The sequence below is a fragment of the Numida meleagris genome, chromosome 1 (assembly GCF_002078875.1).
Source record: "Numida meleagris isolate 19003 breed g44 Domestic line chromosome 1, NumMel1.0, whole genome shotgun sequence".
NCBI lineage: Eukaryota > Metazoa > Chordata > Aves > Galliformes > Numididae > Numida > Numida meleagris.
The window spans coordinates 85,036,535-85,049,489 of record NC_034409.1 but is presented as its reverse complement, the minus strand read 5'-3'; the positions used below and the strand labels follow the sequence as shown (position 1 = coordinate 85,049,489).

Below are 12,955 nucleotides of genomic sequence, written 5' to 3'. Positions count from 1 at the left end.
AGTTCATCCCACACATGTCGATGAGAGACCAGCCTGAATCAAGTTTGTTTTAGCTGTTAAATCACATTTCTCAATTGTTTAAATAGTTCAGACAGGATTTGCACAGTAACATTTTAGCTTTTTATAGCTGTCAAGAAGTAATACAAATAATTACTACGTTCCCTGGTGGGTTTTATCTGATTAAAGTGACATGTCTGCTTATGCAAGATATTTGAAAAGAGACATTCAATAAAGTCCTTAACATTTAATTTCCCCTCCCCTCCTTTTTTTTTTTTTTAAGCTACACTTGGTATTTATTTTAATGTCATGTTTTGAGGTATGGTTTTTTTTTTTTTTAAAGAGCTTACATAATGGAACAATTTAGCAGAATATTTTATAGACTTGCAATGAAATATTTCTTCACAGTATAGCAAGGTACTAACGTACCTTGTCTATGCTAAGTACTACCACGCCTGCCTGCCTAACTGCTGTGGAAATACTGCTCGAGTTGAGGGGAGCCAAGATGGAAGCCACAGTTTTCTCCAGACTGGAACAGGAACTGCTAAAGCAAGTAGGAATTAATTGGGAAGATGCCTGTGGTGCCATGAACTTGGTGACCTTACACAGAAGAAGCTTTTGTAGGATGTTTTACTGGCACAAAATCCCTTATGATTATACATTCCTGATTACAATTTTATACTGTTTCATCTGTTATCCATCTTAACATACAGAAATATTTCTTACAGAAATCTTGATACTGTGCCAGCTTTCAGGGCTTGGCTCATTGGCACATAGATGGCAAAAGCAAAGAGTGTAAATTTTAGTCTTATCTTTGATTCTTAACTCATTTAGACAGTGAATTTTCAGGTTTGTAGTACAGGTTTTGCACCAGACTCCTGCAATAAATACTAATTCATTCATGTCTCTTAATCAGTCTCTTGGGCTTGTGTTCCTTAGAAGGTCAGATCAGGTTGCTACAATGGTATTTTTGATTGCATGACATAGAGATTTTTTCAGGTTATGAACACCAGGAAGAAAAAATGAACCTTTTAAAGTCTCAGTCAAGATAGAGCAGCTAAGGTCTCCTTACTTTCTGTTAGTCCTAGCTGGCATTATATGCATGGCTTAGCAAGAGCTGCCTAATATATCTTGCCTTAAACAAAAATGCAGATGGCAGGCTTTCTGTCTGCCCTGGGGAGCCTAGAGTCACAAATTCCTTTACTGAGGGAAGCTTCGGCAAGGCCAGGCATATAGCAGCCTGCCTGTGGAGCTGGAGGAGAAGTGATGGGTGCATCCCTGCTCTGTGCAGAGGGCAGATGTCTGCAGGACCAGCACCAGTGGTTCTGGATCCCTAGTGCTCTCTCTCTCATGGCAGCTCTCAACAGAGCCTTTGCCTTTTAGTGTGACTCTGCTCCTTTAAACTGATAGAAAATACTGCCTAGTTCTCATCTTCTCTACCCAGCTATTAAAATAGTCAGCAAATCCCTAGCTTCTTTTGTGCTTTATTTCCTCCTTTTTTATGGTTTCAGTTTAGATGTGACTTTTCCCTCGGTTTTGTGAGACTGCTAAAGATATTTTGCTCCATTTTAAAGCTGTCAGTGGTCTGTGTTTAGATTTCTGTGCAGATTATGTGAGACGAGTGAGGTTACATGTTTTATAGTTTCTTTCTTCTCTAGCACTGCCCTGTGTTGTGAATCCTATAAGGCAACACATTGATATCTTGCTTGTAAAAATGATTCTATGAAATGCAGCTTCTTATATTACTTCATCGTTACTAATGTTCATTGATTTCTACTAAAAATTCTTCACATGCCCTAAAACACTGTATGGAAAGACACAAAAATCTACAGCAAAAATGAAAAACAGTATTTCTTTTTATCAACGCTGTATTTCTCTGAATCTGATTCTTGATTACACTGAGGCCATCTTAAGCTGTTCCAGAGAGTAAAAATAGCAAAAAAACCTCAAAGGAATTTTAGATATAATTTGTTACTTCTTTAAGAATGATGTTCCCTGTCAGTGTAATAAGAAATGGTATTGGTTTCAGTGCGAATATCCTCTTCTCTTGCAGATGCTCAGGATATTGAAGAAAGGGCAAACACTGATTTATTTGCTACTGGTTTTAAATCTGTACATCAAAATACAAAATACTTCTCATTGGCCTATCCTAATAATTCTACACAACCAAAGGGAGAACACAGAAGAGCTTCAGTACAGTGATAATAAGCAACTGCAGAAACGTTTATCACTCCTGATGGCAAAGATTAAAAAAACTCACCATTTATTTCAAAGAGATAAGTATGACACCTTAACAATTCTGTCTTTTCCTTATTGCACACATTTTCATTTCAAGCTCTGACAATATTAAGGAAGAAATTTATTGGAGTTCATCACACAGCCTGAATCCTGTGGAGCCAAGGTATTTATAATGATGCCGAAGTGACAGTGTCAACAGTGATTTAAATCATTTAGTCACTATGATAAATGTTGTGTTGTCCTAAAATTTAAGGGATGGACTGGAAACATAAGTCACTCTTAATAAAAAAACAAAGTCAGAGGGAAATAGTTTGCATTCTCAAAACCAGTCATTACCTAAAATAAAAGATTGAATGAGAGGAGCTAACAATGAAGTTGTAATATACATAAGACAGATGCTCATGGTATGTCAAGAGTCTGTGAGATAAAGACAGATGTTCTGTGTGAACATGGTACCTACTATTACACCCAAAGAAGTCAGTACTGCATGTATCGGTGAATAGCTAGAGTAGAACAGGATGAAGAACAGACAGGACATTTTTTGTCTTCCAGATAGCAACTGTTCCGATCATTATTTTTGTTGATTAAGGTTTGATGTAGACTGAATCTTGATCAACTTGCCAGATGTAGCCTAGGATAAGTTGGAAAGAAAGATGTAGAGATGGAGAAAAAAATTCCGATTTCTAACCAGAACTTCTGTACTTTATATACAGGTGGGAAGAGATGCAAGAGGATGGGGAAGGGAGGAGATGTCGCTCAAGATGCCTGAAACAGAATGAGATAATTGAATTGAAAGTAATCAGGGAAACGAACAATGAGGCAACAAAAATGTTAAATAGAAAGGAACCTTGGAGATAGATTTAAATTCAGAAGTCATCTCTGGAGGATTAAATAAAAAAGACACTGGGAAGACAAAGTAGCTAGACCTCCAACTGAGTATATAACATACAAGGGGGTCCTTCCATAGAACATCATATCAGGATCTGAGAGAGCAGGAGAAAAGCACGGAGGTAAAGTGTCCTCAGAAACCTGACAGACCTAATGGATGTACTACGGTATGCTCAGTCTGTGCAGCCTTCCTCTTGTTCTCAAGTACCAAAACTCCCAAATTTCCTTCTTTCCTTGTTTACTAGATACGCTTTTCACTCAACACCATCTGAATCATCTCTCACCAAATCATGTTGCTCAGGCACCTCTCACCTGATCAAAACACACTATACCAAAATCTTCCTGTGTGGAACGTCCTCACTGCTATTATTCTTGTTTCTAATTTATAATTTTTAAAAAGTGTTGATTTTCATACATTTCTGAATTGGTCATTTCTGTTCACCTTTCAAAGATGATCAAAAAAATATTCATGCACTGAAAGAGCTGTAGGAAATTTTGTTACCAAGATGTTTGTCAGAAAATTTCTCATCCTCCTACAAGATCCTTCCAAGCTCTCCAAGGCCAAAGTGTCTTAAGTATTTCCTCCCTTTCATCAAATTAGCAATTAAACTCACCTCACCTTGGAAAGGTAATTTTCCATCAATTTTGTGTGCAGCTGCCCAAAGTGTGATAGAAAATGCCCTTCAGCGATTTTCGTACTTCAGTCAGTTGTGGTTCTGGAAAAAAAAAAAAAAAAAAAGAAAGAAATTACTGGTGACAAGGGTGATATAAAAAGCATTTATAAATGTACTTTTAAAATGGAGCTGGATGTTGTAAGACTGAAAATAAGTAGTTATTTCCACCTAACTTTTTAGGTTGAAAAAGAGCAATTAAATGCAGCTGAAAGGTGTTGGTTGAATTTGGCATGAAGTCAGATTGGACAGAAACAAAAACAAATGGCTGGAGGGAAGTTATTCTGAGTGCATTTTCATTTTGCTTGGGTAGATATACGTGTGCTTGCACAAGCCTGCAGTGTTTGTTCAGTGTCACATGCATGTTTTCATGTAGTCTTGTTGCTGTGGTCTCAGCCTCCCTTGAAGGGAGGGATGACTGCATCAGTGGCACAGAGGAGGTTGAGAAGCAGCTTAGGTATTGTGAGTCAGGCTCAGTGTCTCAACACAAGTTTCTTCAACCTCCTCCAAATAAATAAAAACAAAATCATTTTCTAGACTGCAGCAAATTGGTAGGGTCATTTTTAGAAAAAACATACTAGAAATGGTTCAGCTCAGGAGAGCTGGCTTGGGAACACTACAGAAGAGCATTTTTGTTTTTGCATGACCATAAATATGTCTTTTGCTTTAAAGGTGTAGACCTTTAAAGATTTACCCTATGGGAAGAGCTTTAACAGAGAAGAACAATTCCTTTAAGTGGAACTTTCTGCTACAGTGAGCAAAATAAATATAATGTTGGCTATTTTTAAAACCAAAACCATGGCTTTTGCAAAATTATTTTAATTATTAAGGAATTATTTTAATTATTAAAAATTACTTGCTGTGTTGGGGAAAATGTGGCAGAAGATGATAAAGAGGATTTTGTTTGTATGTTTTTTTTTTTTTTTAACAATGGACCATTCTATTTAAATCTCTCTCAGATGAAACGTAATTTTCATCTTTCAAGATATTGGTTCAAATGTTGAGTGGACAGCCCGCTAGGCATAACATGAAAATTCAGCTGTCAGCAAAAACTCTTGTGGAGGCAGCAGTGAATGACAAAATTGGGCCTAACTCTTGAGCTTTTTTGTCCTACTTTGTGCCTTTCACTGGTATCCAAGAAGAGCAACCAGAAAAATCATAAAGTGAATCATTTAGCAATGTTTGTCTTCCCCCATCAGCAGGTTGTCAGACATGCTGGGGTGGGCAGGGCCCTGCTGTGACAATGAGATGCTCTGTTAGTTATCATCCTCACAGGTGGGAATATTTTTGCTCTCTGGCTGAGGAAGTGCCAGAGTGTGCATGCACAGGCAAAGCCACATGCTGAATGAAACAACCAGGCCTGCCAAGGCACCAAGGGTTTCAGTCTGAATTGGTTGCTTGTGGGCACCTATATGGGTTTCTCTGTGCTGTGTACTTCTTTTTAGGTACTACCAGTGTTTAAAAATCTTACTCATGCAGCTTTATTTGTTGGGGTAGATGGAGAAGGACAGGAAAAAGATTAGTTTTAGAGCTGACTTATCCTGAGATGATAGCTCTTTGAAATGTCAGCACTACTGATGATGGGCCTCCTTCACCCACGTAATTAAACACATCTACTGAAATGTCAGCGCTGCCACCCAATGATCTGATGAATGGCTCTGGCTGGGGGACATTCTGACACAGTACAGTCAAACTGCTGGGATACCGTGGTATCTGTCAGATGTCCCCTTGGTCCATAGGTGATGAAACACTACTGAAGACAAAAAGGGTCAGTCAGCATTATATAAAATGATGAGTCTCTGTGTCTAATTGTGCTAACTTTGCTAATATGTAGTGGATTCACATGATCTTTTCCCACAATTCCCAATTTTTGATCTGTCCTACTGCCTAAACTTTGATTTCTTAGCCATGAGCAAGTGACTGGCAAAGAAGACTGTCTCTTTGTTTTAATTTGGACTTTATTTACTGAAGATATAGAAACCTGTTCACTGACACTCAGCAATCTCTTACTCCTCAAGGACTATAGTAAAATTTCCTCTTGTACTCAAGTTATAGCTTGAGTTATACTTTGCCTTACAGTTCTGCCATAGGAAGACTAACATAAACTGTCCCGAAGAGAAGAACTCCCTCCTGAATATCAGAAGGTATACAAAGCTTGATATACAGTTTGGGAAAAGTAGGTAATGAATCTCTCCAGTCATGTTGTGCATCTATCATAAAAAAAGAAGAAAAAGTAAAAAGTAGGAAAAAAAAAAGTGAAGAAAAAATAGCTTTTAGGTTGGCCTGGCAATAAGTGTTCCAGGAAATGAAAATCTTATAACTGCTGCTGCTTGTCAAAGACCTCATGAAAAAGAAATGGAAGAAAGTCACCAAAGGAAACTTGAGATGAGTTGTGGGACCCACTGCTCATTTTCTTTTTCCTTTGCTCTTCAAGGGAATTGCTTTCACCAAGTAGTGTAAAATATCAGGGAGCTGCAGACAGCTTTCTTCTGGAATTTGCGGCAGACTGTTGTAGAACAGTGTTAGATTCCATTATTATGTAAAAGATCTGTTTTTGGAGATAGCTCATAACATTGTGGGCTTATGCTGCAAGAATGAATGAGCCATTTCATCTGTCAGTCTCAATAATTACTACACCTTCTAGTATTACGGTTTGTTGAGGCCAGCCCATTTTTTCTTAAGCTTTTATTTTTCAAAAATGCAACCCCATGCCAAGGCCCACAAACCCCAGGATGAAATATGTGCAGATTTTTCTTCCCTCAAAAGAAATATACTATTTGAGTTTTGATCTTTTGCAGTTCTGGGTGAAATATTCTCACTTTCATATCAGAAAACCCAGAGGTGTAAGCACAGTTCCTCTCTACTTCTGTTGGACAGCTATAGCTCTCAGACGCTTTCTAGAGCAGATGAGAGAACTATTGTGCTAGACATCACTAAACATACAGCAGGAGACTGTGTCTACCATAAAAAGATTATTTTCTACACAGAGAAGCTGCCTAAAGGGCAGCCAGAGGAAAGTGTTGTTAACTATATTGCATAAACAAGGAAACGAGATACTAACAATAACACCTAAAACTCCTCAGATGCATTGAAATTTAGTGAACATTCCTTGTAAGCAATTGGGCTGATCTTGTTTCGTATGCTGGAAAATGCTTACTGCTAAGGCTGAAGACCCCTAACACAAGTTACTAACTTGGTAGAATAAATGAAGAAAAACGTTAAAGTGATAGTTTTTTTGATCCTTCTCATGGATATTGCTATCACACAGAACCTATTGCCACCAGTTTGGATATATTTCCCTGTCTTGCTACAGTTGCAAAGAGCACTTATTTATCTCTATGCTTCTAACAGTTAGTATTCCAAACACCTGGTTTCTGAAACTGGCAAAAAAGGACCGAAAATTTCCTTCCTTCTCTTTCTTGATTAAAATACTTATCTTACATATTACCTTAATTCTAGCGAAGCAGCTGGGTCTTTCAACCTAGAAAGATCTTATAAGAAGTTTTTATATAAAAAATATCTTGCTGACAGCATTCTATGAATTTGAGTCAATTAATGTTATTAAAAGGTTTTTGAAAAAAAAAACAAACACAATAAGCCAAACCAGAAACCACACAATCCTGTTTTTTAAATTATCAGAACTGTGTTTGTAAATAAATCAGGAATACAAAGGAACAATGGATACGGAAGTGTGACAAAGGCACAGAGGTTTTACTAGATTAGAAAAGCACATTACTTATGCTAAAATTGTATTCCTCTCTGTTTTCACCAATGCTTAATAGATATTCAGGGTCAGATTCATTTGTGCTCTAAATCCTTTAGTTTCACAGAACGGCTGAGGTTGGAAGGGACCTCTGGTTTGATCCCTTGCTCAAGCAGGGTCACCAGAGCAGGCTACAGAGGACCATATCTAGGTTTCTTTTGAAGATCTCCAAGGAGAGAAGCTACACAACCTGGGACATTTTAAGCTGTAGGAGTGTTTATTGCAAATAAGCCAAGTATCTTTAACTTTTCTAAAAGCACTTCATAACCACAGATATTAAAAAAAACACAGATGCACACATACAATTCTGATTAGACTCCAGCAAAACAAATTATAAAATAGTATAAACAAAGGAGTTGCTATAAAGCTAGGTATGAATAAACCCTCTTTCATTGTAACTAAGGTATTGACACATGGTTTATAGGTAAGCCTAAATGGCTCTTTGAGCATATTTTTGTAACTTCTATTACTTTTTTCTGCCAGTCTTCCAGTAACATAACTTTGAACCACTGCTTAACAACAAAACTGCGTTGTCCACACAAGAGGAGCAGACACAAGTGAAAAGACTGAAAAGCATCTGCTTGGGGAAAATGTGCAGAAGGTGAGATAGAGAAAAAGAGGAAGATTATACTAATAGGAATGATAGACACGGTGAATGAGTAGGCATGGTACTGATATGTTCAAGGAACCATAAGAATGTCCAGCTCCTCAGCTGGAAATTATAAGCACATTTGAACACTGAAGAAAGTACTAATGTACTGGTTGCCCTCTGTCTTCCTCTGAAACAGAACAGGAACCATTCTTTCTCTTCAGTCAGAAGGCAACTCTCTGAGTGATTTTCTCTGGCACCAGAGATCACAAATCATTATTGGACTTCTGTGCTTTTGGTATTTTATTTCTGTGTTTCAGGGAAATTCAGCTAGCAATTTCTTTATCCATGCCTTTATTTAACTTGTAGCTGGTGTTTCCTGTTGCCTGAAGTAGAGATCTAACTCATCAAATCATATATTTGTTATCATTTGTGAACATAAGAAAGAATAATTTATGGCATTTGTGTATAAACCTACACTTAACAGTTCCTTGAGGCTTTGAGGCTTTTCTTTCTATTGCTTTAAAGAGAAAAAAATCTCATAGGCTCAGGTCATAATTGAAAACACTCTACTTTCAATATAGATTAAAGCACATGCAGGAATGAATGCCTTTAATTCATGTAAACCCAGCCCTTTTTCACTGTTACCATCCGTTAGCCACCAAAACTGAAAACAGTAGAGAAATAATTTGATTTCATAATCAAGTATCTGTGCAAAAACCATTTCCTCTAGCATCACTTTTACATTTATATTTAAATGAACTGCCCGTGGCTGGGAAATTCTGCCTCATTTAGAGACAGGTTAAAAAGACCTACTGTGAGATACAGGGCAATGCAAAATTAAGAGATCTGGGTGAACTTCAGGTGTTTCATAGCAAGATGAAAGTATACCACTTGTGCATGTGTGCCGAGACTGAGTCCAGGGACAGGTTAGCCCACTGTAAGTCTGGTCTCATGTGTGCAGTCCGGTCACTGCAGGGTGTCCACAGCAAGCTCTCATCTGAAGGGCCTCAAGGAAGAGACTAGGCTTCGGTGTAGCCTGGTGTCATCTCTCTGGTGGAGTGATACCAGCTTACACCATCTCCAGTTGACACTGGTGAACATGGTCTGTTGGAATCTTTGGAGAATGGTGGGAAATAACTGAGAGCTCATTCAGCAATTAAAGGAGTAATCAACTAACTTTGGATTCAGAGATGGAGACCTTTTTCTTTTCTTTCCTTGGTAGAGCTACAGTGAGGAAAGAGCTATTAGGCTAAACACCAATTTAGTAACATTAGTGTATCGCACTTGGTCCTCCCAGAAAAAGAATTAAAAAATCAGCTTTTCTAACTGCTATACATGAAGGAGCTAATTAATCCTTATAACACACTTCTCCAAGGGAGAGTATATGAATCTCACCTCTCTTTACAGTCAGGGAAATTCAGGTGTTGGAGTAATTTGTCCACTGCCTGTCAGGATACCAACTTGAGAGGAATGGAATGAGCTAGCAGCGAGTGGTGATCTTATCCAACTGAGGACAGAAATGACCTCCTCCCTGGGAGGATCGGCTGCCTAGTGTCATTCTTTTTTTCCTGTGAGGATGCTGTTACTCTCACTACCTGACAAGTCACTGTAACTTCACAGGAATGAGAACGACAATATATAACTAAAGTGTAAAACAGGAAGAAAAGGTCAGCATGGGGCAGAACCCCTCTGAGACATGTCTTTCAATAACTCACTCTTTTCTTTTGCATGTGCTCTATCTTCAGGTGTTAAAATAAGGAGGTTGCCACTCATACCTTATATTCTCTCCTTCATTCAGGTCTCTGGTTCCCTACTCAATTTTCCCAGTTAAGTGTAAGCAAAAGAAACAAGCACTGAGAGCTCCTGCTGCAGACGAAGTGCTGTTATTCTGCTTCTACAGGCTGCTGCTCAAGCTGAGCTCTGCAGGGGAACAGGCTGCATGGGCACTGAGAGAAAGAGCAAAAGAAAATGCCAAGCAAAATTAACTTAAGCAGGAAAAATGCTGCCTTCTAAGAGTCTCCCTGCTTTATTTTATTGCCCAAAAGAAGAAATTAGCTGTACAACTGTGGAAATTTGCAAGGAACGATAACAATATGAAGACAAAAACTGAGTGGTCACCAAGCTTTCTGCTACAACTTGAAAGAGAAGTGAGACAAAGAGATACCATCCTCTGAAAGGAAAATTTCTCTTGCTGCTAGTAGGTATGTCTTGGAATGGAAAGAAAAGTTACTGCCCTGTGCAGCTGGCTGTACTAGAGAAGTAAAGCCCAGTGGCATCTAAGTGGAAGAGAAGGCAGGAGCAATGGAGTTTGCTGAGAGGGTTGCATATCGGCCAGTGTTTTTGTGAGCCCTCCAGAAAATCTTCATAGTGGTGTCAGTACTTCTAAAAATGTTTGATGGTGGTTTTGGAAAAAGGAAGCTAAAGTTGCTGTCTTTTACTGTCTATTGTCTGATAAGGGAAGAGTCCTTTATCTTCTTTCTGCCTGAGGCAGAAAGACAGGAAAAAGGAGAAAAAATAAAAATAAAATTAATTTGACCTAAAATACATTTCTGAATTTCTTTCTTAATTTCTATTATTTTTTGTCCTTCATCAGTGACTGCTATTGGCACTGTTACTTGAATTACCTAATTCCAGGTAGATTAGGGCAACTCACATTTCTTTTTACTCATCCGGATGTGATACAACTTCAAAGGACTAGAATTACAACAGCTATTTCAACAGCTGAGCTGCAAAAGATCAGAGATAAATTTTCATTTTCTTCCATCAAAATGTCACTAAAGTTTGTCATTTTCTGTGTAATGCTCGCTCTCTGATGGGTCAAAGCAGAGGGCTTGGACTCAAAGATTTTTTCCCTTTATCACTGGGAGTAGGTATTACAGCGGATATTTTCTTTCTAACACTAGCTGGCCAACTTATTTAGGTGGAAGTTAACAACAGGAACAATTGTTAAACAAAATGGATAAACAGCAAAACCTTGACTCTTGGAAACATATTTCAAACTTTAAACAAATCATTAGTCAAGCTGTTTGCAGATATTTTCTTTCATGTTCTAGTACATCTGTCCCTTAAATAATAGTTTGTAAGCCCTTGAGAGCAAGCCTGAACAAGATTTCACTAGAAATCATGCATGTCATTACATCTATTCTTCTTCAGAATAGGTTCACTCTGTTTAAAATGTTGATCACTCTAATACTACTACAGGAGAAGTGATTTCCAGTGAAAAGCTTATGTTAGCATCTAGAAACTGAAAACGAGAAAGAAAATAAATTTTAAAGGCAGTGTATTTTGAAGAAAGCAGTGTGTGACCTCACCTTAAATCTTTCCCTGGCCTATCCTTATTGTCTGTCATAACTTTCTGCAATGATGTAATTACAAGAGAGCCAAGATGGGGAGGAGAGGAGGAGGAGGAGAAGGAAGAGGAAAATCATGAAAGATATTTAAGAAAACTCTGGCCAAAGGGAGAATGGGGATGTCCAGGACATGATATGGAAGTGTGTAGGCTGCTAAAGGGCAGAACCAGTGTTGCTAAAGGACGTTAGTTACCTTGAGCACCTCTAACACTTCTGGGAAGCTGTAATATCACTGACTTTGTACACCCTTTTTTTTTGTTTGATTGATTTTTTTTGTTGTTTGTTTGGTAATCAGCTGGTGTTAGCCTCCTAACAAGCAAGACTTTGGCTATCCCATGCCTTCCACAGGTCTCTTTGCCTTTTGCAGTGCCCTTTCCATGCCTAAGAACTTTGCTCAACAGCTTAAAATCAAGTTTGTTTTACCACAGAGACTCAAAGGTGGTATTTCTTCAAATTTATGTGGACTGAAAAATGTGTCTCATACAAAACGAAATGCCCCATGCATATGCTTCTGTATATACTGAAGAAAGACTGATACCCTTACCATTCACTAGCCATCAGGGATTCAGTTGTTGGGGAGAGATAGTGGAAATTTGACATCACTACTTCCAAATCTAAGTAGCTGCTAGTTAATGGTGGGGACATGCTGTGCTTTGAAGTGGGCTAGGCATATTCCTGCAGAAAGTTGCTTAAATTTGGGATGTTAAAGCCAACAATATATTTTTCAGATGGCATGTGGTGGCTCAGTGTAATAGGCTATTATTTGCTACACTGTTGCTCATGAAATATTGTTAGCAGGGTGCAGATCGTTCATCCATTAACACCCCATGAAGTCACCTTGAATCCCATGTTTCCAGAACAGTGGAAAAGACCTCTATTTCACAGCTGAAAAATATGCCGTTTAGATGCTATTAAAGCGCCAAGTAGTGAATCTAGTTATTTCAACAATGCTCTCCTAGCTACCACAATTTTTCAGCTCTAAGATTTCATCTGGAAGAGATGCAAATATCTTTCCAGTTGATCTAAACATGCGATATGCCAGAAATTAATATGACCCTTTGACTCTTTGGTGGTACTTCACTAAGAAGATATTTTTAAGGTATACATACATTGGTTGCTCCGAAAATAATGTGTCCTATTTATTTCCATGGAAAGTAAAACAGAAACAAAGCGTATATGTCATGGTTTTATGATTTTTGGTTATTGGTACTCCACATCATAACATCATGTAGTGAATGTACCTGGTCCTCAGAAGAGAAGGACTACTACATTCCCTATGGTACTTTGCTCCTCTGTTACCATTTTCCAGCCGGAAGGAAAAGATAAAAGCTCGCAGTATAAAAACTTGCAGATCACGAGACCTTGTCCCCTTTTTCCGCCGTCTCTCATCTTGGCAGCACCTCACTCTCCAGCCGTCTTATCGTCGGTAGTAGAGTAAGGCCTACCTTGATTTTGG

General features: G+C 38.3%; 1 long non-coding RNA gene across 1 annotated transcript in view; it reads right to left on the bottom strand.

Annotated features, from left to right (window-relative positions):
• LOC110400588 overlaps positions 1–4,245 on the bottom strand; it is a 72,786-nt gene extending 68,541 nt beyond the window's left edge. Inside the window, exons 1-2 of the long non-coding RNA XR_002439950.1 lie at positions 3,971–4,245; positions 3,743–3,839 (exon numbers count right to left, since the gene is read on the bottom strand). This is a non-coding gene — a long non-coding RNA (uncharacterized LOC110400588). The remainder of the gene's footprint in view (positions 1–3,742; positions 3,840–3,970) is intronic.